The sequence below is a fragment of the Colobus angolensis genome, unplaced genomic scaffold (assembly GCF_000951035.1).
Source record: "Colobus angolensis palliatus isolate OR3802 unplaced genomic scaffold, Cang.pa_1.0 Scaffold55, whole genome shotgun sequence".
NCBI classification, from domain to species: domain Eukaryota; kingdom Metazoa; phylum Chordata; class Mammalia; order Primates; family Cercopithecidae; genus Colobus; species Colobus angolensis.
The window spans coordinates 2,395,204-2,415,024 of record NW_012119043.1 but is presented as its reverse complement, the minus strand read 5'-3'; the positions used below and the strand labels follow the sequence as shown (position 1 = coordinate 2,415,024).

Below are 19,821 nucleotides of genomic sequence, written 5' to 3'. Positions count from 1 at the left end.
TAAAATATAATAGCTCGGGATGGTTCAAGCTAAAAGGACTAAGCTTATTTTTTTTTTTTTTCTAAAATCATCAGAGACATGAGGATGTCTAGAAGACCTGTGCTCAAACCTTACAGGAGGAGGTAAAAAAAAAATAGCTTCAATTATGATGGAGAGAAAAATAGGGGAAAGTCGGTCAATTCCAGGAAGAGAAATCCACTCAGACCCATGTTACGGCTTCATTTCTGAGTGGAAAACTCTGTAGCTTCAAGGTGATGTAAAAAACTGTATGTTGTACAGACAGCAAGATTTATTACAACATTACTGAAACTTTATACCTGTTGATTAGATCAGCAAATCCTCATTTCCCTGGCCCCCGAGACCCTGGCCACAACCTTCTACTCTCTGCTTCTATGAGTATGATGATTTTAGATCCCCAAGTCCGTCATGCAGTAAAGGTAAATAACTCCTGAAGATCTCCTATACAACACTATCCATAAAACAATCATGTATGATACATTTAAAAATCTTTTCATAGGGTACAGCCCATGTTGTGTTCTTGCCACAACAAAACTGAAATTCTTTCTAAAACCTGGATCAAGGCATTTGTGCATTCAGTTTGTTTATGGGCAAATGTGTGCCACAGATGTTTATGTGTTTATACAATTAAATGTTATCATAAATTGTTTAAATACTATCACAACTTTTTTTTTTTTTTTTTTTTTTTGAGGCAGGGTCTCATTCTGGTCACCCAGACAGGAGTGCAGTGCTGTGATATCGGTTTACTACAGCCTCAACCTTCCCAGGCTCAAGTGACTCTCCCACCTCAGCCTCCAGGGTAGCTGGGATTACAGGTGTGCACCACCACACCCACCTAATTGTTTGTATTTTTAGTACAGACAGGGTTTTGCTAAGTTGTCCAGGCTGGTCTTGAACTCCTGGACTCAAGCAAGTCACCCACCTCAGCCTCCCAGAGTGATGGGATTACAGGCGTGAGCCACTGTACCTGGCCACAGAATTTTATATCTAAACACAGGAATTGCAATGTGTGAATCCCAGGATGAATGATAAAGCCACTTCTAATATTCTTCAATTCTTGTGTTTTCAAAATATTCTATGTATTTAAAAAATGACGTTCTAATTAAAAAAAAAAAAAAAAAAAAAACCAGATCCGCTAAGGCAATACTTTCATCCCAGTGGGCCAAGGAGATGAAGGTCTTCCAGTGGGTCAGAAGAAACGCACAACTGCTGCAAAAACTTAATTTCAGGTGTTTGTTGAGACAGCAAGTCAATTGCCACCAGCCTATGTCTTGGCCAGTGGGTGGGCAGCTTGTCCATGCTCCTCCTTGGAACATGCAGTGAGCGGAATGGGAGACATGAGGCTTCTGTTGCTTATTTAAAAGAAAACGCATGTGTGTAAGGCAAGCCACCTGCCTTTCCTATCCCACTTGGTGTTATAAAGCTCAAAAATTAGAGCAATCTACTTGAAAGAATAAAGAAAGAAAACTCATATAATTCAGTCACTTACCATGTGCAAAACCCTGTTCTAAATGTCTAGTGCTTTAGGTAATTTACCCCCCAAACCCTCTGAGGACAGAACTGCGACTGAAACTCTGATTCTACAGGTGACAACCAGAAGCTCAGAGAGGTAAAGGAACTTGCCCAAGGTCACACAGCTGGCAGATAACTGAGTTAGAAGCCCTGTGCTCTTCTGGGCCACAAAGCTCCACTCTTGGGACCCATAAGGTGTCACTTTCACTACTGCAAGGAATGATGACCTTTCTTCCTAGCCCAAGGCAACCATAAGCTAACTTAAGGAAAGCCCAGGGAATTCTTCCAAAAGGAGGGCCTCCCTGATGAGCTCAAAGAGGACACAGGTTTTGAGTCAGCCCCACTTTTTACCAGCACAACTACTGCCAGCACCACCTTTACCCTTCATAGGCCCCAGGTCCTTTGCTTCTGAACATAAAAGATCTTGGCTAAAAATAAATCTGCCGGTAGCTCCAGCCAGGGCCTCTGTGGTCACTTAAAAATTGAAAGAATCCAGGCCCTCTCATCTTTTTTTTCTCTTTTGTAACAAAGATAAATGATAAATGGAAGGGAGATGAACTAGGACAGGGGGCAGGGAAGGGATCGCAGGCTGAGGCATGTCCTAAACTTGTGCGGTCAAGGCCAGGCCTCTCTGCACAATGGAGTTATTTCAAAATAAAAATAAACAGTCATTATTCTAATAAAGGAAAACCCAAGTTAGGAGACATGATGTTTCAACTCAAACAAAGCTACACGTCGCCCACTTTTTTTTAAGTTCAACTGAAAAGACCTGCCTTTGGGGTGCCAATTGCCCAGACTGCCTGACCAGGATTTCCAAGCTCTTCAGTAGCCGCACCCCAGATGTTCTGGGGCCAGCAGGTGCACCCGAGCTCTGACCCACACAGGAGCAATGAGCTCCCTCCGCGCCCCCCCTCCCCCGGACACTCCCTGGTAGCAAGGAATGGAGTTGGGGGCTCCAGGACAAGGTTAGATCGGGGTCTTCCCCTCCCTTCCTGAGTGGACAGCTTCCGGGCTCCGCGTGACACCTGGTCCCCGAAGCTGGCGCCAGGGAGGCTCCAGGAGCTCACAGCCAAGTGGCCTCCCGGGCGGAGGGGAGATGGGAGCGGCGCCCCACTAGCCCCGCCCTCGCCTCCATCGCTGGACAATTGGTTGATTGGAGCTGACAAGCCCCCCCTGGCCTGCACTACAGCGCAGGGCTGACATCTGCTGCTCCTGGGTTTCCTGCTCTGGGGTGAAGGTTCTCTAAGGCTCCCAGGAACCAGGGACACAGCAGGAGTTTCCCATTCGCGGGTTTCCCAGCTGGCCCCCTCCCCTGGGGTCGAGGTGGCACCGCGGGGCATTGATCCCAGTGCCAGTAAACACAGCGGCGCTCTCTCCAGATAAGCGAGCCTCCTCTTCCCCTCCTCCCACAAGGGGTTCGGGGCACCTAAACGCCTTCCCGGGTCACTGAGAGGCCTCCTTCTGCACACCCCGCCGGCGGGGGCAGCGGCCCGGGGGCGCACTGAGTGCATGCTTGCAGCCGGCCAGGGAGACTAATCCAAGTGCGCAGGCAGGCTCCTGCTGCTCCCGGCACCTAGGACTCGCTCCCAGGAGGACGGACGAGGTAGCCTGAACGCTTCGGAGGGGCGCTCTGGGGCGAGGAAGGACGCGCTTCTGGAAGCGACGCACAAGGGGGCTCAGGGTCTCGGCCCCCTGGGGGCGGGGGAGGGACACGCCTCGAGATCTTTCCACACACCCTTAAAAAGTTCCCGTCCAGAGCGCCCAGACTGGCGCTAGGAGGCGGCCAGTTATCGGGGACCTAGCGCTTCCCTCCGTGGGACCCTCTGGACAATGTCAGGGTGGGTGCAGAGGCGATGACTCTGCCTGGACTTACCTAGAACTCCCGGCGAGCCCGGCTGCAGTCGCGTTCTCGGCCCCAGACCCCCGAATTCCCGTGCGCTCTCTGCACCCCCAGCCACACTCACCATAAGCTGGAGGCGGCGGAAGGGGGTGCTGGCTTCTCACGCACTGTCCGCAACTTCGCGGGCAGGTCAGCCCCGCCCTGGCGCGCCTGCCTGGGCGCGGCGAGGGTCCGGACAGGCGGGGACCCTGGCGGCCACTGGGTGGGGGTCTGGAGCGCAAGGACTCTCAATCCCCGGCGCGCGGTCCGCTCCTGCTCTCTCTGCCTGGGCAAGAGGCTCGGAGTTCTCCTGCCCCGGACGCCGGGGCGGGGCCCACGGCTGGCTGTCCCCTCCAGATGCGGGGTGCTCGGCTCTGCTCACTCCTTCCTTCTTCAGCCCCGGAGGCGCGCGCGTGGGTCCAGCCAGTGCCGCCGCCTCTGCTGTTCCCGGGGCTGGCAGAGCGCCCCCGCCCCACCGCGGGTGCTGCTGAGGGGCTGGGACGAAGGGGGAGGGATTCCCCTCCGCGAGTTCGGGTTTCCCCACCCGACGCGGCCTCTGGGCTCCGCGCTCCGTCCGCCGTCTGCCGCCCGCCGCGCTGCTTGGAGAACCACTTCAGAGCAGCGCAGCCAGTCCCACCGGCTCCGGCTGGAGGAGGCGGCGGCAGCGCGGCTCGCACGGGGACTGGAAAGGAGGTGACCTTCAAACCCTGCGCTCGGGAGACCGGGAAGGGGGCTGGGGTGATCGAGGGAGCGGTGTGTCCACGCAGACGGCCAGCAAGAGCGCTTGCAGGCGGGCGGGAGAGAATAGAGAAGAAATCTTCCAACAAAAATATAGATTAGAAAATAAACAAAGGAGAGCGGGAGAGAGCGCGAGAAAATATGTGCGTGTGTGTCTGTGTGTGTGTGTGAGCGCGCGACGAGCAGCGAGCAGCCCCGGCTGCGGAGCCAAAAATAATCCGGTGCGCGAGGGAGCGCCCCCTCCCCCTTCCCCTCGCCAGCGCCGCCGCCGCCGCGGTCACGCGTGCAGCCCTGAATTCCAGCGGGCGGCGGCGGACACGCGACCCGGTGCCTTGGTCTCCTGGCCTAAAGGGGAAAGAGGGTGAAAGTTGGATGCTGGGTCAATGAGCCCAGGACTTTCACCTGCGCCTGTCCACGTCCTGGTGGTCCCCAGGTGGGCTCACTCATTGAGCACTAGCGCCCTCCTCCCGACCCCAACCAAAGTAGACAAATCCTCCCCAGAGACGCTAAGTGGAGGCAGCTTCTTGCCCCAGTCCATTTCTTCTCTGAGGAAGTTTTCTGGCAAGTCTTCAAATCTCGCGGCCAGGCAGAGATTGAGCCCTATCCAAGATGCAAAAAGTTATTCAGGCTGGATGCGATGCAGGGCTGGGGTGGATGTGGCTGGCCTGGGAGGCCTCCACTCCTCACAGCTGGGCCTCTCCTGTCCTGCCCCCTTCCTGGCCACCTACTCCTGCAATGGACGCTGAAGGGGTCTAAGGATTGTCCTCCTAGCAGATGCCTTACAGCCAGAAGCCCCATGACGGCTTAATACACACTAGCACTTAATAAGCACTTACTTTCCACCAGATGCTGTTTTAAGCACTTTACATAGAGTCTTCTCAACAACTGGAAGTATATACTGGAGGTTTATCCATTTCACAGATGCTTACAGAGATTAAAGCAATATTTCTCCCTTTCTGGGTCCCACTCTGGACTTGAGTGAGAAACTCTGCTTCTTCCCCCACCTTTTCCTTTCCCTCACTCCCTTTCTTCCTCCCTCCCTCCCTTTCTTCCTTCCTCCTTTCCTCCCTTCCTTCCTTCCTTCCTCCCTTCCTCTTTTTTCCACAACTATTCCAGGAGATTTTGTTGTACAATAAAGTCAGTCTGAGGTTCAGTGAGTTGTAATTTGTTCAAGGTCACATAGCTGGCAAGGAACCAGGATTCCCCAGGCAGTCTACCTAATTTTATGTGGCACCACCCTGCCTTCTGAAGGGCAGATGGGATGGGACAAGGCCAGATTCCAGCCTTGAGCACTTGATCTGAGGCTCCTGTTCATTTTCCCGTCCTGTGATGTGATTGCGTTTGCACTTATACCATGGATTCTCTTTTAAGAAATGCTGTAAGCTTTCCAAAAGACGGGGGCCATGTGATGTGCATTCCTTTGTACAAGATGTACGTGTATTTCCTAGCGCCCATCAAGTAGCAGATTCATTAGGGGTTCCTCTTGCAATCCTATCGGGCTGGGGTTTCTTTCAACCTCAGAATAAAAGAAAGGGAACTTCTGCCTATAATTGGATTACTTTTTAAAGCATGCAATATTTCATCACCACTTGAAAAAGTAAGTTTGCAAAATCTAAAAGATATCTTTATCATTGGCCCCAGCGATTTTGCAATTTGGGTTGGTTTTTACCATATGTTTCCTTAGGACTCTCTTTGATAATATATTTGTATGTAAGCAAGTTTTTTTTCTTTATACTAGTCTCATCCTTCAGTGATAGCAAAATGAAACCATAAATCGGGGTTGGTAACATCATAATCATTTCCCCCCAGAAACTGTTTACAATGGGAAAACCACCGAATTTAAATATAATTGTCTAGCCATGCAGGGAGATGAGATGGGTTGTAAAAGAGGTATTCTCAATTTAAAAGCAAATTATCAATAATGAGAGAAGAAATGAATGGCAGTTAATGGGAAATTTTGTTGAAATATAATGTTTTGTGCAAATTCACCAACAGGAATTGTTTCTCTATTCTCCTTCATTTTTTATTCCAGAAAGGAACAAATGAATGCAATCATTCAAGGCAGTAACATCAGCTGTTGTTTCATTAAAATGGGTAATTGCTGGGCCCTTTGATTATTTTTTAATACATAGATATATATATATTACCATTGGAAATGAAATAAAACATATTCAGCTATCTGAAAATCAAGGTCAGCTTGAGTCTGCTCTGATTTATTTATTGTAGAGTAGAAATAGGCTTAGATAGATTAGTGATGAGTGTCAGGCATGACTCACTGGTACCTGTATTGCTACATGGCTTAAGAAACTTAATATGAGTGTGGGAGGCATCCATTACAATTTAAAACAAAATTAGAGCAAAGATCAATATGGCATGCCATTATGCTATTCATTTCGAAAGTATTAGTTTCTTTCTCACAATGACCTTTCGCATTCCAAGTATAGTTTTTCCTGTCATTTCTCCACATTGAGCCACTGGAAGGTAAATGACAGGCGCTGAAGTTGACAGCTCCCAAGACAACCCAGGGCCGAGAATCGCCCTGCTATGGTTAGAAAGAACCTGGAGACTTTGGCTCCTCCTACTGGACATGAAAAATACTTCCCAATTTGTGATCTAAGCAAATGTCAAAAAAGAACAAGGACTTTGTAGCCTCCTACTTGGCTGAAAGCTATCTAAAGTATAAGTTTCATCATCTTACTTTCAAACATAGGATCTTCCCATAGCTCTTCATTATTCCCCAGGATAAGGTCTAAAGTTGTCCATGTGGTTTACCAGCTCCTGGCTTTTTTTCTTTTCTTTTGAGACGGAGTCTCACTCTGTCACCCAGGCTGCAGTGCCCTGGCGCTATCTTGGCTCACTGCAAGCTCCGCCTCCTGGGTTCTGGCTATTCTCCTGCCTCAGCCTCCCGAGTAGCTGGGACCACAGGTGCACGCCACCATGCCCGGCTGATTTTTTTTTTTTTTCTGGTATTTTTAGTAGAGACGGGGTTTCACCTTGTTAGCCAGGATGGTGTCAATCTCCTGACTTCATGATCCACCCGCCTGGGCCTCCCAAAGTGCTGGGATTACAGGCGTGAGCCACCGCGCCCGGCCGCTCCTGGCACTTCTTAAGTTGGCTCTGTGACCCAGGAGGGCTGTTCTCTTGCTGTATCCAACCTTTTGTATATGTTGTTCATCCAGCCAGGAATACTCTTACGTACGCTCTTTTCCTGGATAGCTTCTGTTTAGTTTTTAGATCTCCATTTTAATATCACTTTCTCCCTGCCAATCCTTCAGCTCCCTACCCAGCCCCCCATACACACAGATAAGGTCTTCTTGTGAACTCCTCTAACACCTCCATTTACCTTTACCCTGTCATTTGTCTCAGCTTACCGTAAATGTTGTTCTCTTCTATTAAACGAAAAGGTCTTGATGTCAAAGATTTGTTCCCTGATGCACAGCACCAGCCACATAATAAGCTCAGTAAATGTTTGGTGAACTTTCCTTCTGCCCTGCAGTAGATTGCTGTCTAAATGGGCTAACCACTTTGGAATGAATTGAGAAGTCAACCTGCTCCTCCATTTATATAGTCCTTTATTGTTTCAGTCATCAAACATGCATCCTTCTTGAGGCTAGTCCCCCATGTAAACCATTTAGTATATAACCTAGACTCCGTTTCTGCACTCAAGAAGCTTATAGTCCAATAGCATATGCAAACACATAAATAAGTGATTGCAACTGTCTTGAAAGATTTGGCCAATACTGAATAGGGGCCTATAGCCAGATATGGCAGAAGGGCATGTAAGGCAAAGCATTCTAGAGAATGTCATGTCTAAATAGAGAAGATAAGTAGGAATTCCCCAGAGAGTTGGGTGATGGACATTCCCAAAGGAGAATACAGCTTATGAAAGTGCCTGAAGCAAAACAGCATAGCTCCTTCTAGGAACAGCAAATCAGTTCAATATAAATAGAGTCATGTTGAAGTCAAGGGGCTGGACAGTGGTGGAAAAGCCAAGACAGTAGGAGTTGGAACTAAAGATGTGGGCTAGGGAAGGCTCAAAACAGACTCTGAAAGGACTTGTAAGGCATATTTGCTTTACTACAGGCAGTGGAGAGTGACTAGTTAGCTTTTCAAGATGCACCATCACCATAATGATTTCCAGTGCCAATCCTCTGGGCTTCACTCTGCCTTCACTGAGGTTTCAATGACCATTTTCTCCATTATTATCTTATATTTGTTTAAGAACTTTTCCAGAAGGTCAGTGTAAACATCTAGTGAATTCCAGAGATTTGTAGATTACTCCACAGTACTCTAGGATTTTTAAGAGATTATCAGTGATATATCACACAGAATAGGAAAAGGATGAAAAAAGCAAGCTAAAAAAATCTAATATCTAAAAATCTAAGAAGGCAAGTGGTAGTAGTTCTTCCTTGTACCTGTAATCCCATCAGTCTGGGAGGCTGAAGTGGGCAGATTGCTTCAGCCTAGGAGTTAGAGACCAGCCTGGGAAACACAGTGAAACCCCATCTCTGCAAGAAATTTAAAATATTAGCCAGGTGTGGTGGTGTGCACCTGTAGTCTCAGCTACTTGGGAGGCAGAGGTGGGGGGATTGAGGCTACAGTAAGCTGCAACCACACCACTGCACTCCAACCTGGGCAACAGATTGAGACTTGGTCTCAGAAAAAAAAAATCAAGTAGCCAAGCATCCTTTTATTCCTTCTCTCAAGTATACCTTTCAATAGCAGTCACAGAAGAGTTCATATGTTACTCAAATGTATTCATAAATGACTCTGGGTTCAGTAAAATGTTTTGTGCAATTTAAATATTATATAAGACCTACTTTGCCCTCAAGTTCTCAGTCTTCAGGCTTACCTGAAGGCTTCCTCACAGTCTGAGTCAACTAATGAACTAATTAAAACAGTCTGAGGACCACAGGGGACTGGATTGCACCTTATATTCTCTGTTCCGCCCTCAGTCCTTGGGCACATGGCAGACACTCAATATATAGTTATTGATTGCTTGAACTAACTCACCATCTATCATGTAGGTCAGGGTTTTGATAGTAACCAAGGCTTTAATACTGAGAATGAGCTATCCAGTGTCCAGAGATGAGGTCTCTTTGTTCCAAAAAGACATCAACTTTCACACTCTGTTTCAAAGTGTCTTTGAAATAGTAAACATGATAGTTTTTCCTCTTCTACTTGGGCTCATTCCTTTTCATCTCCTGCCTACATCCCCTTAATAAGATGGAGAAAATAGTAATGGTAACAAAAATAGCACCTTAAGCTATGGTCATGGTGATAACAAAAACAGTTATAAAAGTAACAAGCATGTGGTTTTTACTATATAATCTCTTTGACTGTATATCTCATTTAGTCCTCACAGTGTAACTCTAGGTGTAAGTAGTATTATGATTTCCTTATTAAATAGATGAGCAAACCAAAGCTTAAAAGAAGGAGGAAATTCAGTGTCTTGCCCAACCTCACAGAGCTGGCTAGTGGTTAGAGTTGGACTCAAAACTTAAGTCTGTTTTGTGTCAGAGCTGGGTTTATGAGACATAAATCATGATGTAGCTTGTCTTTCTGTTTACTAGGACTCATCTCCATGTAGCCAGGCTTAGAATCATGTCAATGATTCATGATCATGACAGTGGAGATTCCTAACCAATTGGTTTTAGAATAACAAAAATACAAAAGAAGGTTCAGTAATCTGTGGCACCAAATGGGAGCCTGCCTATATAAAGAACACTTTGGAAACAAATATTCTGGGCATCATCAGATTCAAGTAAAAATTCCTGATTTCTTGGCCAATAATAAGTAGAAACTAAGCTGTGTCTTTGATTTACGGCAGGCTAGTTTATATGCTATTTAGTATACCTTTATGAAACATACTATCATATGTTAGTATCTTTTAGAAACATATGATACTAAACTAAAACATACTATCTTTTAGAAATAAGAGGATGGAGCTGATGAGTAGGACAGCCTGTGTTCATATCCCATATCTACTACTTAATAACAATGTGAACTAAACAAGATGTTTAAGAAACATCACTATTCACTTTCCTGCACATAAAATGGGGACAATGACAACAACAACGATGATGATGATGATGATATAATTAACATATTAATAGTTACTATCAATACAGTGGGCAGTAGAGATTCCCATCTCCAAATATGGTAACTATTCTCCTTGTAAGCGATTACTTCAGGAACTGTCATAGGTTCCAAGTCACCTGATCTAGGAGAACATTGTTATTACTTTTTAGAAAACATTTCCTTTATCCAAGTGAAGGCCACAGGAAAATATATTTTTTCTTTACCTCCAGATGTTTTCTCATGGGATTGGGACCTATGGACCCTCCGCAGGTACCATGCCACCAGCCTGAGGACAAACTAATACTGAAGATGGCAGGGCAGGGAAGAATAAAGGACCAGTAACATCCAGAAAACTGTGAAGCTGCTACATCAGCTGGCTTTCAAAACTACCATACCGCTGCATTCCCTGTTCCATGAGATGACACATCCCCTTTTTGCATTAGCTTGTTGAAGATGACATATTGCCTATAGCAGGGTTTTTCAAACTTAGCACTACTGACATTTGAGCCAGATGACCCTTTGCTGTGGAGGGGCTCCCTGGGCACTGTGGGATGTTTAGCTGTAGTCTTGGCTTCTACCCATTAGGTGCCAGTACTCCTCCCAAATGTGTACAGATATTTCCATGTGCTCCCCAAGGGACAAAATCTCCCCCAGGTGGGAACCACTGGTCTAAAGCGTCGTCACCAATATGGCGATAGTGATGGTGGTAATAGAACTACTAATAGCAACATATAAATAGCAATGAGCATATATTAAGCCTTACTATGCACTAGGCACTAGGTCTATACCTCCATTCAGATTCTCACTGAGTCCTCATAACAACACTATAAACCAGATTACCATCCTCATTCTACAGATGAGGTCTAGAGAAATGAAGACATTTGCTCACAGTCGTCAAGCTAGTAAGCAATTAATTTAGGATCCAAATCCAGCTCAGTGATGATTCTTCTCACCCAGCACTGTCGGGAGAATTAAATGACAGAATCCATGAGAAATTTCTCACCATTGTGCCTGGCACATGGTAACTGCTCTGTGGAAGTGAGTGGTGACTTCCTCAGAACAGCCATACAACAGGGTCATCTTGAAGAAATGCAAGATGGTGTGGGCGATGCCACCTTACAAATGTTGTAGTTCCCTCCTCTCATGCTTCACATTGGGCTGAGTATTCCAGCCAACACCACATTACCTCAAACTAACAAAGATGACGAGATCACCACTGTCCATGGTAACCCAGAACTGATCACAACCTCCTTTTCTCCAACTTGGAGAGTAAGTGCAAGTCCTGAGTGTGGGCAGTCATTGGAAAAAAGTAGTCACCAGGTTTGCTCACTCACTAATGGATGGTAAATTGGGAGACACATGCAAGCTTCATACTGCTGCTGGGTGGAACAGTGAGAAGTCGTTACATGTCCATTTAGGACTTGTGCAGAAGAGTGAAAATAAAAATATTTTTGAGAACATACTCTATGCCAAGCCTGAGACATGACCTTTAACTACAGAGAAGCCTACAAGGCAGTTGTTGTGCTATTCCCATTTTACAGATAAGGAAAACTGAGGCTCGGAGGAAAACAAGTAAATTTTCAAAGCTTACAAACTTAAGCTCAAGACTTTGGTTTTAACTCTTTAACAGTCTGATATCCCCAGAACCTCTGTTTATGTATAGGGGATCAAAGGCCAATTAAAAAAACACTCTGTAAATTTTCTGAAGTGCCACTAAAAATCATTTTGTAAGAACAAAGCCTGCTTTAAATAGCTCCATCTAAAGTCAACCACGAAGGTTAAAAATGAGACTTATCAAGGGGGAAAAAAAGTTGCGAGTCAATGAGGTGTAAATAGTTAATGAATTTATAATCAGAACATACGTAGTTTTGCCTTAATGTACTAACACCTCAAGGGGGAAAATGTTCCCTGTATTAGCAGCACAGAGTATTGACAATCGATTTCCTTCAAATGCACTTAACTTTCTTTTAAGTCCTAGTCTTTTTATTACAAATGGATAACTAAAGATATTTAAGCCATTTACGATGAAATATGCAACCTTACAAAGAAGAGTATGCATTTGCAGTGGTTACTGGTGTGTTATGGATGCTCTAAGCAGTAAAATATCTGTAAATTATGGTCAAAGTGTGCATTACTCTGCTTCCACTTGTACATTTATTATTTCTATTTATTCCTTATGCTTCGATTAAGACACATGAACCACTAAAGAAAAAAAAATCACAATCCCTGGGAATATCTTTAAGGACTATAGAGTAGATACTATGAGGGCAATATAAATAAATGGCTAAAACTTAGGATTCTGGAAGCTGAACATAAACATCTAACGGATACCGTTTGGGCATTTAGTCAAAAGTGAACTCCCTTCCACGAAGCATGTTGCCATCCACTTCAGCCTTCTCTGATAGCGTTCTTCTACACCAGTGCTTTAGCAGTGGCTCAACAAGCTCTGCTCATTAATCAGCAGATGCTCTTTTTGCTTCCTCCAGAAGCTGACCACGAGAGAAGCATTTGAATGTAAGTATTGAACTGGGAAGGTGAATCCAGGAAATGGCCCGGTGGTCAGGAGTGGGTAAGTAAAGGGAGAACAGACAGAAGCCAACAAAAAGGGTGTCATCAAGCGAGTTAGCACTGTAGGTACCTGGAAATTCTTCCCAATAAAGAATTCTTGGAACTAGTATAGAACATACTCCCCAGAGTGATCACCCACCCATCGCCACCGGGGCAAGGGAGCTGGAATATACATTCACCGGTTTCCATCACTCATTGGTGAGGGTTGGTTATCCTGGGGAGGGAAGGTGTTAATCCCATACCACTTCCAGCCTTCCTTGGGCATGGGTTGAGCGGAATTCAGTGACCAAAGAGAGTTGTCAGATGCTGGGATTTGGAAGTCCAGCCTGCATGCATGTTAATGGAAAACACCTGGGGACAGGAGGCGTGGGGGCAACACAGCACCCTCAGTATTCTCAATGTCCCCAGGAAGAAAGAAGGGAAACTGTTAGCTTTACAGCAGCAACCATATGCCTGATAGGAAAGAAAAACCCCAGTATCTCTCCTCACCTATGGAGCTCCACTGATGGAATGTCAAAATGTCCTGTGGCTGTGCAACTGCAGCATGTGTAAGAATCATCGGTAATGCTTAACAAAATCCAGATCCCGGGCTTCATGCTGGAGATTCTGATTCAGGAAGTATAGGACGAGAACAGGAATCTGAATTTTCAAATCCGCCTACACACACACACACACACACACACACACACACACACACACACATGCTGCCCCATGTCACAGATATTCCAAATACCTGATAAGGAATATCAGTGCATTTTGTCCAACAACAGAATAACTGTGGATAGGGTTGGAGGTGGGGGGAGGAGGGATTTAACGTGATTGTAAGATCTGAGGGCTTTGTGCACGGATATTTCCCTTCTCTTTGAAAACATGATTGCTTGCTGTGCTCTCAAACTCTCAGAAAGGAGGTAATTGTTAGCAGGGCTCCTTCTGAAGCACTGATTATGTACCATGAATATATTAAAATCTACAGGTATTTTGCAGGGAACCCATATGAACACTCAGGAAGTGCCATTTCTAAGTCCCTGGGGCCACAACTAGGACTAAGAAACAGTGATGTAATGTCTTAGGAAGAATAAACAAATTAGGCATCAGAAATTCTTGTCCCAGAATGGCAACTGGAGGCAGTCAAGCCCTGTGGAACCGGCTTCTTTGCATCAAAGCCCTACCTGACTCACAGGTGTGAGGGCAAAGTGCAGCCAGGTGAAAATGAGTTGGCAGTTTTAGGTGGTAGACAAACGGAATGAGGTACCATCATGGCTTTTTGGTAGGTCTTTTCTAGAGAGCACGAAATGGCAGTCATCCTGGACCCGGAATCACTGTTGAAGAATATTGTGAACCCGACGTTTGCACAAGATGCTCTTTTACAATGGACAAGATGGAGAAGGAAAAAAAAAAAAAAGTAAAAGACAAACCATATGCCTTATGATAGCAGGTAGAATTTTCTTGCATCCCTTTCTATTTTTAGTTGAAAAGGCATTTCACAGATGTCAGCAGCCATTAATAGACCAATAAAAGAAGGGGTAGCCAACTTGAGAGGCTGTCAATGAGAAGGCCATCCGTCTATTTGATTTCTCTACCTCTTCCTGCTTTGATTCGTCTCTGTGCTCAAAAGCTCTAAGACGAGTTTGCTTGCCATTATTCCGTAAGGCAATTAAGCAACTTGGCAATAAAGGCAACCATATTTTTCCTGGAGTAGTTCACAGAGAACACAGAACAGCACAGGACAGATGTTGAACCAAAACGTAGGTACTTATCTGAACACACTTCTTTGTGCCAAGACAAAATGCTCTGCCAGGGTGCTGGCTCCCATCTTCCCATTCCTCCCCTGGGATCTCTTTTCCAACAGCTAATCCTTCCCTCTGCTCCATCTCCAAACTCCCCCTGGCTGTCAGGATACACACATGCTGAAGCTCCGGGATATGACTCCAGCTCCTTCAACTCATCCTGAACCGTACTCTTGGTTTGGATGTGCCTCTAACCAGCACGCTTTTTGAAAACGGTAATCCACATTTATCACCTCCAGCTTCTCTAGCATCTGGTGACCCCCTGCCATTTCCCACTCACACCACTCCACTGAAGCTACTGTCTTAGCATCTTCTTCATGGACAACCCCACCCCACTCCCCCACCATGACCATGTGCATTCCTGGATCCCAGCTGCTATTTTTTCATCATACAATGTATTAACAATCTCCTGGCAGCTCTCTGTGGCTTCAGGAACACCACACTCCTGGCCACCTTCCTGCTTCTGAACTGCCCCATCCTTCTTGTCTCTTTATTCACTCTGCCCACACATTACTTTTTTTTGAGATAGAGTCTCACTACGCCACCCAGGCTCGAGTACAGTGGCACCATCTCAGCTCACCGCAACCTCTGCGTGTCAGGTTCAAGTGATCCTCCTGCTTTAGCCTCCTGAGTAGCTGAGAGACTACAGGCACATGCCACCATGCCTGGCTAATGTTTTGTGTTTTCAGTAGAGATGGGGTTTCACCACTGACCTCAGTGATCTGGTCTTCAACTCCAGACCTCAAGTGATCTGCCCACATCCACCTCCTAAAGCGTTGGGATTACAGATGTGAGCCACTGCACCTGGCCCACACCACCTTTCCTAAATGATGCTCCTCTCCATCTCGTTTTCCACGAGTTCCCCTAAATCACTTCCTACAGATGTCATCGATGTCCCCATGGCTGCTAGATATCAAAGCTCTGTGCACCCCTCACCTCTTGGCTAAGTTCCCATATCCATATCTCCAGCTTAAAACATATCATCACCTGGCTATCTGCCAGGCATCTGGGGCTGCTGTTTACAATCAATCCATTCACTCATCCCACAAGTATTTATTGAGTGCCTACTATTTATGCAAACTAAAGTGGAAACAAAATATCCACTGTATTAGTTAGCTCTTGCTAGTGGTAAGTGTTTACTCCAAAACTTAGCAGCTCGAAACAACAAACATCAACTCACAGCGCGTATGGGTCAGGATGTAGCTTGGTTGTGCTGGGTACCTCTCGTTCAAGGTCTCTGTTAAGGCTGGAATCAACACATCAACTGCGGCTGCAGTTTCATCCCAAGACCTGACTGAAGAAGGATCCAGCTGCCTGCTCACTCGTGTGACTGCTGGCAGGATTCAGTTCCTCGGGGGCTTCAGGCCACTGGTCACCCTCAGTGCCCTGTCATGTTAGGCTCTCCAGCGGTCAGCTCAGGATGTAGCAGCTGGATCCCCTTAGAGCAGGAGAGCAAGCACCCAAGAGAGAAACTGACTTCTTCTTAGGACTCAGTCCTGGAAGTGATATCTCATCATTTCTGTCCGATTCCACTTATTGGAAGCAAATCAATACATTCAGGCCAAGCTGAAAGGGAGGTTACACAGACTATGGATACCAGGAGAGAGGAATCATCTGGTGCCATCTTAGAGGGTGACTGTCATATCCTCATTCCCAGAAAGCTTGGTTCCAGTGAGATATAATCCTCCATGGATGGCAGAGATATGGGAGAAAAGGATGGGGAGAGAGGGTGAATCCATACTGTCACATCCCCATTCCCGGAAAGCTTGGTTCCAGTGAGATATAATCCTACACAGACGGCAGAGATATGGAAGAAAAGGATGGAGAGAGAGTGTGAATCCATATTGTCATATCCCCATTCCCAGAAAGCTTGGTTCCAGTGAGATATAATCCTACACGGATGGCAGAGATATGCGAGGAAAATATGGGGAGAGAGAGTGAATCCATGTGATGGAAGAGCTTGTGTGCTGAGCATGCAACTCAACATGTGTCCAATAAAACTCTCATTCCCTCCTACAGTCCTCATAGGTTCCCCTTATTTCCACTCACTGCATCTTATCGCCTCTTGTCTGGCCCTGAACAACAGCTTTAGCTGGTATTATGAAAACCCACTCTCCACATATCCAAGACCAATATCTTAAAATATTCCATTTGTCAGGTCTCTCTCTTCCCCTTCTGAGTGACAGAAACTCAACTCAAACTAGTTGAAGCTGAAAATGGGATTTATGGACACGTAGGTGTAATAATTCAAAGGAACACTGGCTTTAGGCAACGCTGGAGCCAAACGCTTCATCAGTGAGCACCCTTCTGGCTCCATCTCTACTTTCTGCTTTCTTCTGTGCCGTGGTCCACATTGGCAGGTTCTTTAGTTACTGCATCAAAATGCCCTCCAATAGGCACAGACTGACATGTAATATTCTATCAACTACTAACTCCAGCAGAATGAGAACTTTTTTTTCTTTTTTTCTTTTTCCTAAAGTAGGGCTCAAACAAATCCTTGTGTGTACACTCACTGGTCCAGACAGGATCACATGCCCTGGGCTGAACCATCATTGTGACGTGGTGGATGCAGCACTCTGACCGGCCATGTCTGTGGAACCAGAGTACAGATTCAACTCCACCTAAACTATGTGGTCTGAGAATGGGGGAGAGGTGATTTCCCCGCAGGAAACCAGGGTGTTATTATCAGTAAAGTTATCCAGATGCTAAACAGCTAAGTAATTAGACAGGCAATACAACACAAATGTTAACACACCACCTATCTAATGAATAACCTCATCGCCTCTCAACTTCTCCACCACCTATAGGATCAAGTTCTAACATCTTTGCTTACCATACAAGACTCTCCAGGAATTGGTCCAAGCCTGCCTTCCTAGCCTCGTCTGCTATGCAGTCTGATTTCACCCACAAAGAACGACACATTAGTCTCTAAATAGTCTCTTCTGTCATCCCACTGCACCCATTTACCTGGCATGCTGAAATTCTACTTCATCACCTGTTGAGCCATATACGTGACTCAAGACCCAGCTCAAACGCCATTAGCCTTTTTAAAAAATCCACCCAACTCCTCCTGGCTGAATCAACTGCTCTTTTCCTAAGAAATTGTGTAAATGTCTCCAGTGAACAGTCTTTCTCAACAGTGGCAATGTTGTCCCCCCAGGGGCATTTGGCAATGTCTAGAGACATTTTTGGTTGTCATGACTGGAGAAGGGATGCTTGTGGTATCCAGTGGGTAGAGGCCAGGGAGGCTGTTTAATATCCTACAACACACAGGCAGTGCCCCACAGCAAAATGACCCAGCTCAGAATGTCAACACTGCCAAAGTCCAAAACCCTTGCATCAGGTAACACTTCATGCCTCGTATTACAAGAATCAATTCCATGTCTTCCCAATGAGACCATGAGCTCCTCGGGGGCAGGGACACTGTTGCATTTGTCAATGTGCTCCCAGCTCTAGCAGATGCCTGGCCCATAGCAGATGCTCAACAAACATTGGCAGAATGACTGCATAAGGGAATGAGTGTCCAGATGGGCTTATGAAACATTATCCAAGACATGGAGTTCCTGGAAGGCGTGATCACTCCTTAAATGGCTATTGTATTAGAAAATTTCAGCTGCAGGGTGTTTTTTCCTCTCTTTCCACGAATAAATTTGAACAAAATGTAAACTTCCGGGTTTGAAGTCATGCGACTTTCTCAGCAAACATATTACGGTCTGTGCGTCTCATGCCCCTGGTATTAAGAAATGGACTCTTGGCTTTTTATAATTTCTGAAGACAGAGGAAATATTTACACTCCCATTACAATACACTCCTTTCTTAGAGTTCCCCCAAGATTTTTTTTGTTTGTTTCTTTCTTTTTTGTTTTTGTTTTTTACAACCAAACAAAATTTCATGACCCTTTTCCCTCGTCCAATTTTGGCTTAAGACGGGGCTGTGCATGTGACATCTTCATCTAACACACTGCACGCTTGACTAAGAAATGCACATCACCCGCAGCTCAGTATCCCACGTAAGGTCTAACACGTTTCTCAGAAAGGACATTCAAATGTCAGATGGAATGATTTACACCGCATGCCAATAAAAAGTACTCCAAGGTTCACCAAGTCACTAAAGCTTATTAGAACAATCTTAAGGCCGAGTATCAACACACTCTGATGAGGACCTCTAAAGTCAGACAGTATCTCAAGGCAAGTGGCATTAAATAGACCATTCTGGAAAGAGAAATAAAATTAAAGGCTTTCATTATTTTGAGAGTGCATGTTAACTGAATAGCATGTAAGAAGCTGGAGAAATCTGTTTATATTTCCATCGTTAAAACCTTCTGGACACTCATTCTTTGAGTGTCCATATATTGAAAGTCTCTGATATGCCAAGTATTGCATCAGGCATATCACACTGACCCATTTATTAAGTTAACAAACGTTTCAGTAATGCTTTCTATGTACGGTTGCCTAAATCTTTACTAATATTAACTATGGAAACCCTCATTATGACTCTATGCAATGGATAAAACATTATCCCCATTTTGCACATAAGAAGACTGTGGCTTAGAGAAGCTAAGTGAAATGTCCAAGGTCACCCAGGTAGTAAGCAGCAGAGCCTGTAAGCAAAGCCAGGTAGTCAGGCTCTAGCGCAGGTATTCTTTTTTATTTTCTTTTAAAAATTTTTTATTGTATCTTAAGTTCCAGGACACATGTGTAGGACATGCAGGTTTGTTACACAGGCAAACATGTGCTACGGTGGTTTGCCGCACCTATCAACCCGTCACCTTGGTATTAAGCCCCCACATGTATTAGCTATTTATCCTAGAGCAGATATTCTTAACCACCGTGCAACACGACCTGGTTTGCTTTGCCTTCTAGTACTCTCAATAAACTGAAAGGTTGGCCGCTCGATATTTCCAAAATTAGCATTTCAAAGTCAGGAGACTTCATAGAAAAGCCAGATTTGTGGGCTCTCAACAAATCAAAACATCTAGCCACCTAGGCCTGCTCTCTTGAAGGCCTTTGACAAGAGGCCTCAGCTGGGGCACAGACCCTCCTCTCTCATTTGACCACTTGTGTGGTTCCTGAGGCATTTGAGATTGAGACCCTGGCTTAGCTGTTTTGCTCTAAGGGGATCCAGCTGCTACATCCTGAGCTGCCCGCTGGAGAGCCTAACATGACAGGGCACTGAGGGTGACCAGTGGCCTGAAGCCCCCGAGGAACTGAATCCTGCCAGCAGTCACACGAGTGAGCA

The 19,821-nt window shown here is 45.6% G+C and overlaps 1 protein-coding gene across 2 annotated transcripts in view; it reads right to left on the bottom strand.

Annotated features, from left to right (window-relative positions):
- The window catches only part of RBFOX1 (RNA binding protein, fox-1 homolog (C. elegans) 1), a 1,723,406-nt gene extending 1,719,011 nt beyond the window's left edge, over positions 1-4,395 (bottom strand). For both annotated transcript variants that reach the window (XM_011961363.1, XM_011961369.1), the window contains exon 1: positions 3,404-4,395. The gene's annotated coding sequence lies outside the window, so the exon portion shown is untranslated. The remainder of the gene's footprint in view (positions 1-3,403) is intronic.
- Positions 4,396-19,821: the final 15,426 nt, after the last annotated feature.